The sequence below is a fragment of the Bombus fervidus genome, chromosome 1 (assembly GCF_041682495.2).
Source record: "Bombus fervidus isolate BK054 chromosome 1, iyBomFerv1, whole genome shotgun sequence".
NCBI lineage: Eukaryota > Metazoa > Arthropoda > Insecta > Hymenoptera > Apidae > Bombus > Bombus fervidus.
In genome coordinates this window covers 20726451-20744867 of record NC_091517.1, presented here as the reverse complement: position 1 = coordinate 20744867, position 18417 = coordinate 20726451, and the positions used below count along the sequence as shown (strand labels likewise).

The window sequence follows — 18417 nt, the reverse complement described above, 5'->3', positions numbered from 1 at the left end:
CGTTCGATAGATTTGCTGTCGCTATCGCGTTGTAAAGTGTCTGCCGCTAATTAAACGTCGCCGTGTTGGTCGACTATTTTCTACTAATTTCCGCTGTTCCACTATATTTTTCGCTAATTGTAATTATACATATGTATACGTATAGAAAACGGCACGCTTCGCTGTTATTATCGACTTTAATATATATCGGCAAGATCGATATTCTGAGTAAACAAAAACATTGACTAAAGATAGCTATACGGCTATGACAGCCTCGTAAACTTTATTTCTTCATATTGCCGAAATATTTTCAATTAATACTAATGACGTGTTACAAAATTCCAAATGAATCGTAATTATTACTTTTATTTATTATCCAATGAAAAACCTAGTGTACAGACATAGAACACGAGAGAAGATGTTTTTACGTAGATCTCGGAAAGTTGAACCTGACAAAAACAGATATTAAGGTCAATTAATGATTTTTTTCCTATCGGAAAATTCCACGAGAAGTGATGTATTGGAAACTGGGTTTAGAAGAAAGTTTTCGTTCACGGCTGAAAAGCGGTTCTACCCATTGTACGATCTACCTTTGTAAACGTTGAGAAGTTTTTGCACACTTTACAGAACAAGGAGTTTGAAAAGTTTCAGTTTGAAGAGCATGAGCGTCCGTATCCAAGATGCAAACGCGCGATTCTGAGAGACTGATGTTAGGAAGCGTAACCTTAGTACACCTTGAAACCCGCCGAAACTTTTACTCTTCGCATTTTTCTTTAAAACAGCGCGTCAAATATTATTCCTTGGGATACGAACGAATTGTACGAGAACCATCTTCTCCGAAAGTGTCTTCGAGTCTTCGAAAACGCGTGTTTGACGATCGACGTCTCTCGTAAATGGAACTCTCGCGTGATCACTGTAGGCCTGCGATAAATATTGAAACGGCTGGTACCGACAAAAAGAAACGCACAATCGTACATTCGACGCTTAGATTGGTGCTCCCTGAGGCCGAAGAGCTAACGAAGTGTGGTATTCGTGACCGTTTTTGATATTCTATTCCGCGGCTCAATCCCGCGGTACGTTTTATCGCGACCGTTGTGTGGGAATTTACACACGCGGCGACATCCTTGTATACTTAAGCCGTATGATTTATTCACCTTTATCCGGTTCGAATGCGAGCACATACAACTACTTAGGCGAGGTCTTACGCGGGACGAAAGACCGGAAGTTTTCCTCTAAATCAGCCAGGGTGCAACCACAACAGAAGTGGATGCCGCGTTAAATGCAGTTTCCAGTTCGATCTTCATCCATTTCGGGGTGGAAAACCTCGGAGGAGAAAGAGCACTGCGATTGGTTATGAGGTCTGGTAGAAGGTGAAGGGTGAAACACAGAAAAGAGAAGGGGGAATGGATGGAATGCCGGATAGAAGGGTGGAAACTGGTAGCAGAGAAATACAGAGAGTGTGTGCTTATGCCGAAATTCAAAGCAATCGGCGCAATAAGCGAAACAATAGTGCTTACGAGCACGCCAACTTCGCACCGCGCAACTTCGTCGGCTCGGTTTGGCATGGGCTTCCTTATCTACCCCGGTACCGAGTTATTTAAACTCTCGTATCTCTGCCAGTCCTGTTCTCTGGCCTTTCTGTCGTGTGCACTCCGTGCGTCTCTCTTCCTCTTTCTCCTCCTTTAGTATTCCAACCATCCTGCGCCAGCACCCATACCACCTACGCTTTCCGCTATCCTCTCGCTAATGGCTAATGATTATTGCCGGCCCGTTAGATTGCAAGTGTCTGGATAGCAACGTAGCACAAGCCCACTGTAATAACGATGTTTTATTCACTCGGAGACACTTGATAGACCCTGCTGCCGGGTATTTTGTCAGAAATAACGGATTCACCCCTGTACTTCGTCCCCCCCCCCTAGTTCAAGGCTCCATTGTTCGAATAATAAGAAAATGAATCGACGAGAATCGAGTGTGCAGTCGACAATGACGAGGCTTAAAAATTACGCAAATTAGATTCCACGATGAATTTTGTTCCGTGAATTAAAGCGCATGATCGCGGTTTATCAGAATCGTGCGATGAGTTTGCATTAGCCGAAACCTTCTTGAAATTTATCGTTGCTGCACGCGATGAAGGATGTATCGTTCAAAGTTTGGATGTATTTTATTGAATATTTAATTTATGGATTACCGTGTAGGCGTTTGTATTAAAGAAGACTATAATCGGATGGGACAACGCGGTCCTTTGAATATCTGAATTCGTCCCACGCTGATTCCACTATAAATTCCTCGTCGAGATTCACTCTCTGGGGTCGTGGAGATGTAGTCGCAACCACCTGAAGAGCAAATCTCGAGGATATGCGTTTAATACCATTTATGTGAAATAATCAGCATGGTGTCCCTTGTCTCATACGTGGAACAATCAAATTTTCGATTAAACGTTCACTACAATGAAAATAAAAACATAGTATCTGTACCGTGTATTATCCGATCTAAATAAACTAAAGTAAAAATCTAAATGCCAAAAAGTCGGCACAAGTATCGCGTTTCCAACCTAACAATGTAATACATCTTGCCCATATATCCAAAGCTAAAGTTCTACCAAAATCACTATTTTCTATTTTCACAAAATTTGATTAGAAAACCAACAATACCAGCGCACAAATATCAATTTCGTCTGTTGTTGAAGAAGTGTTCAATGATAGCAAAAAATCTCCTTTATAAAAGGACTAAAAATATTGTTTTATATTATTTAATTACACCTATATTATCCAGACATAAATATTTTAACGTGTCCTTATATTTAGAGTCAAAGAACAGTTAAAATTTATTCTCCTTACAGCACAACATTTGGTGAAGCGAACAATACAAATGTCGGTTACTCTTTTCCTCTTTTAGCATCGCGTTAAAATAAAATCTGGAATAACGTCGATAGGATGGAAATCGGACTCGCAAAGAATGGGAGTGCGCAGCGGTAAATCAGCATAGATTTAACGGTGGAGAGCTTTATGGAGCGTGAACGTAACATTGAATTTCATTAGGCGCGGTTGTGTATCGTGGACAAGGGAATGCGGCAAATTCCTTGTCGTGAAATTAACGATAAGGAATTTGGTTGTTAAACGGGCGATCGAGCTGTGGCATAAAGTGGTAGGGAACCGGGTGGCGGGTGCACTTGTTAATTTCCCACGTTACAAGCGTTGTCGTCGACGGCGTACATGTATAATATGTCGGTTTACGACGTGTTTATTAGAGTTAACCGTGTTGCGGTCCTTGTATATGAGAATACCTGCTCGTTCCGCATAAGCTGACAATTGCCGTGGCAGCAGGTGACAAGCAGTCATCGCGGTTCCGCCGTCGACGAAATCCACGTTACACCTCTCTCATCGTGTATATGAACGCGCGATCTACATATGACGAAATTTATGGCGTCATCCGTCACAAACAGCTCATTGCCCGGTTGCTAATTTTGAATCCGATTCGCGAATTAACGTCCGAAACGTTCAGTCCCGGTTTTCGAGGGTTGCTTTTGCACCAGCTACCCTATTCGATTGTTCTTTGCTCGCAAGTGAGTGGGTAAACCTATTGATCGGTTAATTGAATGATTAATCAGGGCCCTGCGGTGAATGTTGTAGTCAGATCTTGTTAAACGTGTTTCTGGTTGCCGAACTAGTTAGTTAAGTCGATTCTTAATCAGGATATTGTTTAGTCTTGCGATTAGAACTTAATAAAGAGAAATCAGTGTTTCAGTTTGCTCAGTATTAGTCTTCGTTGATATATTTTGCTGGTCATAAATATTACGACACGTTTATTAGAAAACTCTATCAAATATTCAATAGTATTTTATTTATTTCATTTGGTATTTCATATTACAAGGCACATATGACGCGAGTGAAGACAAAATTTAATTTGTGCCAAATGTCATATTTTGTCCAGATACAGCAAACTCTTTTCCTATGATAATTTTACGTCGAATAGGATAATCAGCTGACTCATAATTTGTAAGATTTATTTATGAAATTTCGTTCGTTTCATTATCAAAATTGTTACTGTTATGCAAGAGAATCTATTACTGATAATAACTTGTAAAATTTCATTAACAATATTAGACTAATTGTGTGCATGAACGTTAGTGTATTGGCCGTATTACATGAATTACAGAGAAAAAGTTATTCATTTTGATTCTTTGGTTTGACTATCTATCGCAAAATATAGATTTGCTCACATAGGACATAAAAAGTACAATTTACATTAAACAATATAATTTACGTTTTCAAGGGAATATCACAGAACACGGAAGAATTACAGCACACGTGATGTCATGAATCGAATTATTTGTTCAGCGAAGATCACGAAGGAAAGTCTCGAGTTTACGATTACTGCAACGTAGGGAGAGCCGTGAAACCGTTTGCACGTTGTAACAAACCAATGGTAGTTTTTTAAAGGAAACATTTATGGATTTTACGGTGGTTTGGAAAAGTTCAGAGGTGAAGCTTCAAGCGGGAAGAAGTTTTCGAGGAAAGCAGAGAAAGCAATTGTGGTTGCATCATCATCGCGAGGCATCGAAGCGCGACCAACCGTTCAAACCGTTCCAGACTTTTCATTTCAATTTGTGCTTAAAAATTTGTAATACGACTGTACGTTTCGTAAATGTCACGTAAAAATGATAAAGACGCGTTAAAACGTCGATTTCTTTCGTCGAGCGATATGTCGACCAATGGCGCGAGCTCTACTTATCGGTGCTTCGTTTGAAAGTGAAAGATAAAGGCAGGGAAGCAACTAGTCGTTTCCATTTATGGAATCTATTTCATTTTCACTCAACTCCCTTAACAAAAGCTAACGTTACTTTAATTCATTTCATTCATATTTTTTTTTAATCTAATTCAAAGTCTAATTTGTGTTCTTATGACTCTTAGAACATATTAGAACTACCAAGATGATAAAAATGATTAATTCACAATTTTTTACAGAAATTTCATAGATTTATAACGATACAGAACTAAAGAGGATTTAGCTATAAGAAGAGATCAACCAAAAAGTATTAAATAAATTCTTGGAATTTCCTGTTAATCGCGATATTAAAGAATAGAATTAAGTTACGTAAATTGACTGAAAAATATTGCAAATAAAAATGTCACGTTAACGCAATATTGGCTTCTAATTACTTCACTGTTGATTAAAATGGCAAAGTGTTGTAATAATTGCAATGTAAAACTTAAAAGGAAGCTGTTTTACGTGCATTTTCGTTATTTACCTATTGGCGAATATGTATCTCCTCCGCGATAGATTCTAAAACAAATCTTAACAGGTTTTAATCTTTGGTGAAATGCTCAATCCTCGATAATTTTAATATTAAAGTGTACGTGGGTTTAAGCACGATAGATCGATCGATGTTCGCAGAAATAGCGGGTCTGCGTATCTTGGCATTACCTCCGCTGGATCCAACAATCGCGCGTACAAGTTGCGGCAGATTAGCGAACGAAATACCGCATTGTACTTGAACGTAGAGATTCGTGTTCCACTGCAATTAAATTACGCGAACCATTAACAGATAACGACAGCTCGAAGAAATCGATTTTGGTCTAGACGCCGCGTCGATGGGCTAAGTAAATGCGCTGGGAACTGGGTCTTTGGACTTTGATGGGCTAAAAACTTTGTCGGGTTCGTGTTCTCCGGCGAGATTCATCGGTACCGAGTAAATTACGAACATTCGGTGGAATCGAAGTTACGCTTCCAGCGTTTAAATCTTATACTCGATAATATAACTGTGAAGTGATTCGAAATGTAAGGTTCCAGATCTAGTGAAATGTAATTATAGGAAAACACTTCTAATATACGTTAATTATCATATGGTTCAGACCTGTTGAAATGTCTACAGCCTACTTAGTCTGATCTATTGCACAAGGAACCACATCTTATTCACTTACATCGTAATCCTCGATATATTGCGTATATATAACGATAAAAACAGGTTGAATAACAATTGGTAGAAAAAATATTCATTCGGGAACCTGAAATTATATGAAATAATCGCAGGAATAACTTGAATATAATTATTAACTCGGTAACGAAATAACAAGATGTCGAAGATTCCTGTGAAAGGGATCAAAATTATTTCAACAACTTTTATGGTAAATTAACACGGTTGTAAAGTGAAAGAAATTATTAACTTTTATTTATTATACAATTTCCTCTTGAAATATATGGTACATAACGTTTCCGTGTACCACATTTGTGTTTGTAATAAAAGAATAGAATGTTTCCTGTAATAAAAGCAACGAGGAGTAAAGAAAAGAATCTAGGGAAAAAAAAAGAAGAAAGATACTTTTTAATGCTAGAGATTCATTAGCAAAATTTCCTACTAAGTTCGTGCGTTAGATATGAAAATCTAACGAATTTATGAGTGACCAGTTCTATAAATATAAATTACAGACGAGAAAACAATACACACGTATTTTATACGAACGAGATAAATAGAAGATGACTTTCAAGAACCGTACCTATGTAATTCATTGTGAATCACCTTAACAGCAAGAGTAAAAGAGTCGGTATAAACCTTCAAAGGGTATGTTCAAAGCTCCACATTTACTGTAATTACTTTCTTCAACATTGCCTCAAATATCAAGCTACTATTTTTATTTCGCCGTGTAATTAAAATATTAAAATAATTCTATCGGTACACACGAAAAAAGTATATATATATATATATATATATACATACACACACAGAGTACATCGGCAGTGTCGAACGAAATTGGACAATATTTCTCTATTTCGAAACGAAACTGAAGCGTTTGCATTTCATCGATATCTCGATTAATCGGCGCGTGACTCGGCCGATCGGCCTCAGGCGTCAAAATTGACGGAAATTCCAGAGCGATCTTGTCAGTGAGAAATCTAGATTGCCTTTCGTACTGTACATTACAACTCGATAGTCCGAATGTACGGGTGGTCGCGTTAGTCCGTATCCTATTGGACAGAATAGTGGCGGTGGACGCAGTTTCCTTGTTCAGAAACTGAGCTGACGGCGTGCAATGTCCGATCCAATCTACGTATGTGTATGGTCTACGGCTAACGGATGCCAGCCCGTTCTAACCGACCTGGTGTACGGTAGTATCGTCATTCCCTACGATCTACATGGCCGCGTAGGCGGTGCAAAGCCCGATGTAACTATACGCGTGTGGATACAGTCAACCAAGGACGCTGTGTTTGGTGGTGCAGTAGCACGGTGCCCCGGAAGCCTTGCCAAAGGCGACAAGGGATGTTCGCTGGCTAAATTGCTGCTACTGCTTGCGGAATATCTCATTTTTAGCTAGTTCTCGACAACTGTTCAATCACGTCGCGCTTGTCTTTTAACCCGGACGACAGCGGTTTGTGTTTAACACTATTCCTACCCAAAATCTGCATACCTTTTTTATCGCGGATAAAAATCATAAGGAAAACGTGATAAGCACATTTTTTATTTTTTTGCTTTAATGTCACACTATGACAAGAAAAGTGGTATTTTAGTATGAAGTAACTGATAGTGGAAAGAACCAGGTTTAAATATATACGAGTAGTTGACGAAGTTTTGTCGAAGCCAAATGGGTAACATTAGTATATTTTTTAGGTTATGAAAAAGATAGGACAGACACGTGTAGTTAGAAAATAAAATAAAGGGACTATTTTGGAAAATGAAAAACGTAACTTGTATATTTCTTTTCTTATAGTATTTAAATATGTTAGGTTCAATTAATAATGTTTGCAGGTAAGTGTAAAGTGCTGGTTTATGCTTTCTATACATAATTTCCAAGTTAAATATGTGTATTGTTGTTTGTTATGTGTTTTGGCTTTTATAGGATTTGTACATGTAGTTTGTAATTTAATAGGAAATGATTCGTCGGATAGGAGCTAAAAAAATATGACCAATAGACATTAGACTTCGACATTTTTCGGTGTATGCAATATCGACAACCCCATTTGTACCATTTTTTGGATTTACGGACAATAGGAAACCCTGAACAAGATCGATATTTTATGTATAACGTGTATGGGGTTGAGCTCGTTTGGATATAGCAAAGCATGGAGGCGAATGTTGGATATTTTGGTAAATCGAGGTCATATCTCGCAAGAAAGGAGATTTTCCTTTTATATTCCATTCTTTGGACAACAATCCCATTCTCGAATCATCTTAACACCCGTACGAGAACCTACCGTAAAATTATTTCGAAAGTGAAGAATTTTAACTAGAAATAGCCGTTTATGTATTTGTTGGAAATTAGAAGATGCGGAAATACACACAATGCACATAATATGGAAAAATAAATTCAGTAAGAAAAATTATTAAAAACGATTCGAATAACTCTATAGTGAGGTTATTCGAGTCAACAAAAATAGCCAACTAATAAAAGAAACAATGGCATAAAAGTTTCAGAAATAAAGCGATATACCTATACATGTTACTGAATTCTAATAATTGCAACTGAGAACATTAACCTTAGTCGAAGTAACTTCTTACCATTCTATGATTAGTTTAGACTGACTTAAGAATGGCCCAAAATCGATTTCGATGAATTACAAGGCAAATCACCTAGCCTCCCGCTATCGACCCTATTTTATCCTATTCACAAAGATATGAATTTTTAGTCACGATGAAAGACGTTTGGAAAATTACCATTTTTTATTTACTATGCAAACTTTATATTTACTGTTTCCTCCGAAACCCCGTCTCTCTTCTTTAGCTAACACAATATATCGCAGCCCACTCGGAAGTAGTGTTTCATTGCCACGTTCGCGTGCCATGAACGCCTAGCAACACGTACTACATAATAATGTTGCAACGTCAATATATTTTGTTAATTCGTACCTGAAAGTTAGTGCCGCGAATAATTATGTTGTAAACTAAGCTGGCTATAGTTCGGAAACTACTAACTCGAAGGCGGTTTCGCCAGGTGATATGATTTCGAAGTAATAGGAATCTCGGTACGATGAAGCTTCGCTGTTGAATCTAAGCTAGCAATGGGAATAGTTCGTCGTAACGATATAAGCTTTTGTTGGATAGCGTGAACTGTGAGCTAAACGTTCCTAACTCCTGTTACTAGTAACTAGTAATTAAGCGAGGCGCTGCTGTGTGAAACGACCTACCCTCTGTTCCACCCACCTTTCAACTCTCCCAAGGGTAACGGAGTAAACCGTTTGTGTCCATGAAATTCGCGCTTGTTAAGTAAGCATGTCCAACGACAACTTTTTTTCTTCCCTCTACGTCAAGTTTTATTCAATCGGCAACATCCGGGAAATATGGAGGGGTGGTGCGTTGCTAGGTCTTACCGCAATGATCGAATATCATAGTTCTATTTCTAAGTTCCATATCAACAAAGGCGTTATGCATTTACTCAGGTAAGTCACTGACCAGGGTTAAGGTTAGGATTTCCCTTTCTGTTATGGTTAACAAGAATCCTATCGTCTTCTATTTAATCCTTATTTCCATATTTTTCACGCCTTCGACCTAATTTATTTTTTAATATTGGATTAGCCTGAAAATTCAACATGAAGACTATAGGGGAACAAGATATTAGAAATGAAATTTTCTATTTTTTTACAGGGAAGCAGTTTTAAAATTCAGTATGTTATCAATTAATTCCATGGTTGTTTGATTTTGAACTTTTCTACCCTTTCCATAGTATTAAAAATATTGCGCGTGTTACAATATTATAGTATTGAAAATATTAAGATATATTGTTTGTCTTAACAGACTCTTTTTATGTTTAGCTATTTTATATTAAAATATTTCCTGTTATTTATAGCATGATATTAAAATCAGAAAATTAAAGACATACCTATCACGATTATTTCCTGCAATTTTCCATGTAATGAGAACATAAGTAACTGAATTTATTAATTATTTTAATTACTGAAAATAAAAGAGAATGAAGCTTCTGTACATTAAAATGTATATATTTTAATAGTACTTGTCTACGAATAATAAACGATATATAGCACACTGGTTTTTTACGTTCATTTTGTAAGATTGATTGAGGAAATGGATGAAGGATAAATATTTTTATATAACTTCTTCGTCGAAAATTGGATTCCTAAAAATCATTCCTATGAAAATTCTCTACCTTTCTATGTCTACCAAAGTTCATTTAGCAATTCGATATCGCAGATACTTGGTTTTAAACCTACTTCTGTAAATGCTATTCATTTTCAATGCAAGGTAGTATCCCCAGTGGATACATTCGGAATTATTCACATGAAGTTTCGAAAAACAAGCGGTAGGAACGTCGATTTCGTAACTCAACTGAAAAATTGTATGCAACGACCACCGTGTATTCTTTTTCGAAACATGGTTTCGCGTCGAGAAACAAAATTACCGGGATATTTACCACTAACACATGCCATGAAATGTTTACCAACTATTCTTTCTCGCTGCTTGGAATGCATGGCAGGTTGAATATTCCGGAGCTTCGTTTAATTCAACGTGAAAACGCATACGGAATAGAGATATCAGAATTTTGGCCGCTTACGGGTAGAGTTTCTACACGCGAATAGATTCAAACGTAAATTGTAATATAATCCACGAGATGTAACGGTCGTTTTCCTCTGGCCCTGGTATTAATAACGTCTTAATTGGAAATTAGACCATGACACAGGTGTTCAGCCTTGTTTTCTGCGAGGTTACATTCTGTATCGTATAAATTCGTACAATTAATTAATCTAATAGTAATACGATATTATTTTATGTATAGGATACTGTACATTGAATTTCACACTCATTTTTGTTTCATCTATTCCTAAGGGGTGGTAGTTCTTTTTTATTTATTATTCCAAACGATTTGAAAGAATTAATAATTTCCTTCGTGGAACCTACCGATCCATAAATGGTCTGTCAACGTAAACTTCCAGGTTATCAAATCTGATTTAAGAGTGAATTTAAATCGCGGTAACGCCTGTTCACAAATAACGTGACTCCATTGTATGCAAGGGCGTTACACGAAAATCTGCAGGTGAACCTTATTCCGTCACCGAGAATGATTTAAAGCGCATTGATTAAGAGATTGTATAAATCGTCTTCTCTACTTTAAATCAGCTTTCCTAGCATTAATCGTCACGAACACCATTCTGGATAGCGAATTTATGACGACAGTTCCAATAATTTAAATCTCGGATATGTAAATCTGCGATTTAGGATAGACCAAAATGTCGTGGGACAATTTTGTTTTACGCTTGTACACAACCCCTATACAACCCCTATAATTATTTCGTAGATAAATAATATAAATACCGTCGTAAAAAGCGTAATTCGATAACGATAACAGTATACATATAAATTTTACTCGTAAAAATATATTACAACGTATCGCAATAAAATTGCACTTTACCGCTTTTAGATAACACAAATCGTAAAATCAAAAAATTCAAATGTTGCACACAATAAATCAAACGTCAATGTATATAAAATATTCAACACCACGTCGTACATAACATTAACAATTGACTAAAATCGAATGCTCGATTTAATTCTGTGCGAATCAACTCTCTGAAGTTGGTAGCGCTACAAGGTGTATTATACTTCAAATGAGACATTCACAGAGTCGTAACATTTCTATGAAATTTCAATATTCAATATTTCTGATCTTTAAAACGTTGTCAGGAATCAATAGTACTTACCGTAAGCAGCAACAACTCCGCCCTCGCACACATATGATCTCAAACCGATGGAAGATTCGATCTTAGAAAGAGCTTGAGAAATTTCACGTGCATGGTACAACAACCTGGCTGCGATTAGAAGCTTCAGGTGTAGTGGGGCATAGCGAGTAGGGATGGTAAGGTGAGGGGTGGTGGGTCCCCTGCGGTGAAACGGTGGTGGATGGTTCGCCGGACGACCGTCGTTGGGGCGCTGCAACCCGTCAGGACGTCAGTTTGCTATCGCACCGCGACACGGTCGGGTCTTGTTCCGTGATCGTCACGTACACGTACGTATACGTATACACGCGCGCTACTCCGCGTCAAAATTCTTTCGCGATTGGTAACAGTTGCCACGCGATCGGTAATCGATATATTCATACACATGCTCGATGCGAGATGACACTAATCGCGCGTTCGAAGTTCGTGATCGTGTGAGAAAAAAGTCACCTAATCCCCCGTTCGCGGACGAATGTTCCACTGCAGATGACACGAGTTCGTTGAATTTCATGTGCAAGTAACCGTTACACGTGTAAATATACGCTAACTGCGTATTAATACGCGGATAATCTTCGTATAATGCGTACGATATTAACATTGAGATCGGTGAAAAGTTTCGTGCCCTTGAAGTAGTAGGAAAGTGACTGGAGATTTGTTGTCCTTCGGAGTGTTCTCGGAAACGAACACAGTGCGCAGAAAAAGTTTGTTGTTGTCTGCGGGCGAAATCGAGTGATACGTTTTTGTGACTTCTCGGATAACACTTGTTGGAAGACGCTATGTGGGAACAGTTAAGGTACACACTTTTTTAAACACTTCGAGAAACGTTTCTTGGCTGCAGATTTGAATCTTTAACGGTGTAACGTATACTCGATCGTGGCATCGTGCGCGAATATATCCACCGTAGCGCTGATGTGCGATCGAGAATCGAAGGTGCGCTGTAATCGACCGCGATAAGTCGTATAGAATCGAAACGGAGACACGATTGGAATGTTCTTGAAAGTTCGCCGAATATGCGAAATACAAGTGCACGATTAATCGACGCACGTACGCGTAACCGCCGATGGTTATCAAGGGAGTTTCAATTAAATCTCCCGCGGGGAAGGTCAAGTGCGCTGTGTGAGCGACATTCAGTTTTCAGTTTTAATTAAAATACACCCGAGATTGCCATCAACGTGGCTGTGTCTGAAATTAATTAGCGACTCCTAGAGACAACGACAAAAGCGTAAGGTGAGCAAACGGATATCGTACCTCTTTGGCCAATGCACGAAAAAGATATATTCTAAAAAAAAAAAAAAAAAAGGGTGTCGGTGTGACAGTTGAATCGAGGGGAGTGTTGTTTTCCGCTCGAAAGACTCGATATATCGATCGCTGCGAGATCACCAGGAAATAAAGAAGGATAAAGGAAAAAAAAAAAGAACAAGTCTCGGTGTGTTTCATGTGGTTGGAATTCGCGTGTGCGACGACTTAACGAGAGAGTTCGATCAGATTTTCGTTAAACGCTTTTTCGCGAGTGATAAATTGTGTCGTTGCGTGCGGAAATAGGACATAAGCAGGAAAGAAGGATAGGCGAGAGAAAAAGTGGGGAAAAAGTGAACAGCCTTTCATTCTTCGACGCATCCACCACGGAGTGATGAAAGCGGCATAGCAACGGCAATAGAGGTAAGACGAACTATCGCATTTTTCTCTTGAACGAGGCTCTATGCCAGTCGAATCGATGGGGAGACATTCATTGCCAATTTCTTTTCGCTTCGATTGCAACGGTACATCGACGATTCGATCGAGCTTCTCGATGCTCTGCCTCTTGTAGTTGCGCCCGATATTACCAATTTTGAAATAAAGATGCAAACTCACAACTATCTTGCTATAAAGTTTTTCTCAACAATATCTAGAAAGAGATGGAATGGGGATAAATCAGCCTCGTTTTCTATCGCGCGCTAGACTCGATATAGGTAATGTATTATTTAACGCCGCATTGTTAGAATCGTTGCTTGGTCGTGTCGTGCCACTTTTACACAGTACGCGAATAGTTTGTGTATATCTGATTAACAGACATCGGCGAAATACATCGCACGAGCACTTCTCGACAATGTGTAGTGCGTTCAATCATATAAATGACATTCTGCTTGTCGAAGAGTTTTATTTTCGAGCTCTGCACGCGCGTTCAAGGTAAACAATGCTGTCTCTCTATTTGCGGTGAGATCGGTATCTGTGCTTTAATGTTACACGGGCTATTACAAATGATCGATTAATAGTGTAGCGTCGGTTTGGATAATGATCGTTTATTCCTGTTTTTATGTCAAACGCGTACACACGGTGTACAGTGATGCATAAGACCAATTACAATTCTATAGCGGCTTAGGAAAATAACTTTGAGTTGATCGCTTGTAGAAACTTTTGAAGCTTTTGAATATATTTTTTGGATTATGTATGAATATATTATAAATGTTACATATATAAAAACATTTGAAAATTCTGCTAACGCTGTAATGGGATACTCTACTAGTTTATACCCCCCTTTTCGCATTAAAATATTTCGTATTAAGTTTGCTTTAGAGTCGAATCAGTCTTAATTACATCGCGTTTCATATTGTGCTCTTACAAATTAAAACACAATAAATTGTTACAAAGCTCGATCGGAGCTGCGTGTCGCATAATCGACAATAAGCGAAATTAAATAATGCATGAATAATGCGCATTGTTAATTGCATTATTAAATAATAATATATGAGTGATGTATAGCGAAACCGAGAGTGAGGTGGAGAGAGGATATTTTTATCTATATAAAGGAAGAGACGATGAATTGGCAATTCGCGGGATTAGCATTAAATGCGGAACGGACAAGCGCGACACGGAAATTCGTTTTTGCACGATTTCGCGGTGGAATTTGCGGTATCGCTCGTTGGATAAAATTGAAACGTCCCTGTTTTAGCGTGTACGCGTTATCTCTTGTACGATGGTTGGCCTGACAAGCACATCGTGCACGTTCAACATTTATTCGAAAGATTAGCCCGCGCACTGTCGATTCGCGGTGGCAAATCGCGCGTTTAGCGTATTATCCACGGCAGTGTCGTTCGTTCGCCTCTAAAGACCAAAAATGTTCCGGTTAATTTTACCGACCGTGACAAAAAACACGAAATTACTCCGCACTAATTACGAATATCGCGACTGTTCTTTGTCTGGGAACACAACGGACGGCTAGATTATGCTAGCTGTTTGCTCAGCCCGCGTTAAGGTAATTTAACTTTTCGTTTTAAATTATGGAAATGCGGACCGTTGTGAAAAAGTTGCAAACGTTACACGTAGACAGGTGGCCCGTGGAATATTTCGTTTTTTCGTCTCGATGTGCGTGTTTCGCGTTCGCCGTAATTCGTCGACTATCGAACTATGACAGAGATTCGGATCGAAGTAACGCGTGTTACATTAATCGATGGTTTATGGCGGTTTGGATAGTTTGGGATTTTTTTATTCATCGTTTCCTTCTGTTTTTCTCAAACGTTTAACGTTTCAATGGAGAAATTTTAGTTTACGCGTGTGTGTTTAAATATGTACGTACGTACAAATATATGAAAGTTTCATTAACATAATAATGAATTATATGCTTCTAAATGCTTGAGTTTTATTTTCTCGAGAACAAGAAAAAATATAATAAAATTCAATATTTCGCGTTGACAGTATCCTTGTTACGTTAAGAGGTAACTGTAATTTTTTTGTCTGCGTGCTTCGGATAAATTTTTATTCATGCAGGTTGTAGAACTTTCATCATCAGATTGTGTGATTTACGTCCCTATTTTCAAAATTACATTTACATTTTAGCTTGTTTCTAGTACCCGCGTATGCTAAACAAACAGCTCGTATAGTGCTGAACTTTAGGATGATATTTTTATCTATGGATACATTATTTAATATTAGCTACCCGGAAGAAATCTGCCCCATTTTGAGATGAAAAAATCTATGAAAAACACGTACTATACATCAGAATAATTACCCTGAAAACAATAATTATCGGGTAGTGTAAAATCTCTTCAACGTTTGCTTTTTCACCCTCTCTATTTTCGAACGATTGGTTCTGCCAATAACAACTCGAAAAAGATCAGTCTTATTACTGTTGAAATAGATCCTATATATGTATCAATTATTTCGTGTATTAATTATTAAGCTATTTATCGCTTCAACTCTGTGTAGGGATGAAAATATCGAATATCGTACGCGATTTGTACCGTGTTAGCCATAATCTTGTAATTTGGAATTAAGGTCAAAGCTAAAATTGAACTTTGCCACAAGTACAGCCTGTTTTCGTGTATGCGGTTTTTAATCCACGCCGGGGTTGGCAAAAGCGGTTAACGAAAGCGTGACACGGATAGATTTGAAAAATTGCGTAGAGTCATTTATCGTTCAATAAATAAAGAATATATTATACACATATATATGTGTAGTAGCCATGGGAAAGGATAGGCGCGCGTGTTATCTCTTGTGCCGCTTTCATCCGGATACAATCCATCGTTTTCCCGTGAAGCGAAATTCGAACTGCCTGTATGGATGTACGCTTGTTTGCGTGTTGAGTGAAAATGGTGAAATTTGTGAACAAAGGGCATAGAAGTTGAGTCCGTTTGTAGCGAGACACGGTCTCGAGACGCGATTTTAAACCTGCTATATCAAATCGCATATCTGTATAAACGACCAAAATAGTCCATATATGGATATTTATTGTTCTTATGATTATTACTGTTATTATAGTAGAACGGTTTCTTTCGAATGGCAGTACTTTCGTTGGAAAAACTTCCCTTCAACTTTCGCTATAGCCGGCATATTTAGCAAGCCAGGGTATTCCCTACTCTCCCTAGTCGTGGCTAGAACGAAGAGCAGCAATTATCATTTGAATGGCTCGTAAGTAATTGTCATTTAGTCTCATGTAATTTTCACTTGAACAATGAAAGAGGGAAGGAAAGATAAGTCGAGGAACTTTTTACGGAAGCTTGTGGAAAGAGATGTAATCAAGAAGTTTGTAGAAAAATATATTGCGTGTTTACTTCGATAACGAACAAGAAGACGAAGTAATGAAATTACACTCGTAAACTTGCGCAAACAAAAACAACAACGTTCTCTTTTAACGTAACGTCAGATTCATTAGGACGTAATATAAAAGTTATAACGAGCAATAAGAATCCTAAAAATGTATGAATTTCATAAGCAGCGAGCAGAGTCATGGAAAAAAATTGTCACAGAAACGATAAATTTCACTTGTTACTTAAAAAAATTTTGGCTTTTACATTTTAGTCAAAGCTCATTGACAGGATCAAAGACGGAGTGCAGAAAGTTTCAAATAAACGACCGCTGCAGCCAATGAGATACGACTGTTTGAAAGAACTGCCATGGTCCCGTTTTGACCTCGCTCCATTCATTGAGAATTAATTTAATACGTTTTTGCAGAGCTCACGTTTCTCTCCTCCTTCCCGTCCCCCTCTCTCTCTCACTCTTTCTCTCTCTTTCATTATCTTTCGTTTCCTCTTGTATGCTTTTTTCAGACAATGAATAAAATTACAAAAATTAACGTTTACTTTTTGGTCGAATGACGCTAATGAATTTTAAAGCGTAGGATCAGAAACTTTTCACGATATGGGATGGAAAAAAGCGAAAAGTCAGAGGTGGTACGGAATATTTTGTACGGGTAGCCAGAGTAAAAATTACGCAGGGAGAAATGGTTCCATATACTACGGTAGAACACCGTATTATTTTTGCTAATGTTAGTTATGCAACGCTCTCCCCTGCACACTAGCTAAATTATAGTTGATATCATTATCAGAAAAATACACTGGACGAAGCTGCCTCTTCTGTCACTGCGATAAACCTTATTTTCACTGTAACGAAACCAAGCAGCGGATATCTTTTCTCGTGTTAAAACATTCTTTCGTTCGTGATATTTTCTTCGTTTCTTTGACGCGCTCAAATTTCTTGCAAATATCTCAGAAAGAAGAAAGAGCTCTTTCCATCCTTGTTAATGATTTTCGTATACTTAAACTGAACTCGAAAGTACGCAAGTAACCAACTTCCGCCAGGAAAGTATTCAACAAACGTGCTACATTGGTTTATGAAAATATTCGAACATTTGGTGGCAACTTGCTGCAGCTTTGTAACAAACGAGGTGGCAAATAGAAACCTGTTCGTTGACATTGCCAAAATATGAACGCTTCCATCGATCTTTGGTTGTATCGATTAGAGCTTTTCATCGCTCGCTGATAAAATGTCTCGGTTGGATTGTTAAAAACTGGTACTGTTTTTTTATTACATAGGCGTTGCTATATGTAATTCTTTCGGTTCTCTATCTTCTAGCATTTAAATTTCTAAATGGAGTTTTCTTGATTTATCGCGAAAGCAGGAAGCCGAACCACTTCGTGTATGAGGTTTATCTAAGATAGCCAGATAGATATTCCTTCCACTTTATTTCCGTTTTCGGCAAAAGGCTCGCGCTTGCTTCTTCCTACCTTTGTCCGCCCATTTCTTTCCAGTCTCCTCTGCTTTTCGCACAAAAGCGATGAATTCGTTAAAAAGTCGGAAGATCCCTATCGTCACTTCCGCATGAGACTAAAATATGAAGTCGTTTAGGCTTGACTTTTCTCAGTTCCGCGGTTTAATCTTGCCTTACCATGAATACGGGCGCACGCGTGCAACCGGTCAACATCGTACATCATTTTTTATAGAAAAATATGCGAGATACAAGTTTATTTTAAAATTGGAAAATGCTCTCCTGCGCGAGTACGTGTATTTCTGTTTTCAAATGCACAT

General features: G+C 38.1%; 1 protein-coding gene across 4 annotated transcripts in view; it reads left to right on the top strand.

The window, feature by feature from the left end:
• Window positions 1-11871: 11871 nt before the first annotated feature.
• The window catches only part of LOC139989913 (neurotrimin), a 473537-nt gene continuing 466991 nt past the window's right edge, over window positions 11872-18417 (top strand). For all 4 annotated transcript variants that reach the window (XM_072008646.1, XM_072008636.1, XM_072008627.1 and 1 more), the window contains exon 1: window positions 11872-13296. The gene's annotated coding sequence lies outside the window, so the exon portion shown is untranslated. The remainder of the gene's footprint in view (window positions 13297-18417) is intronic.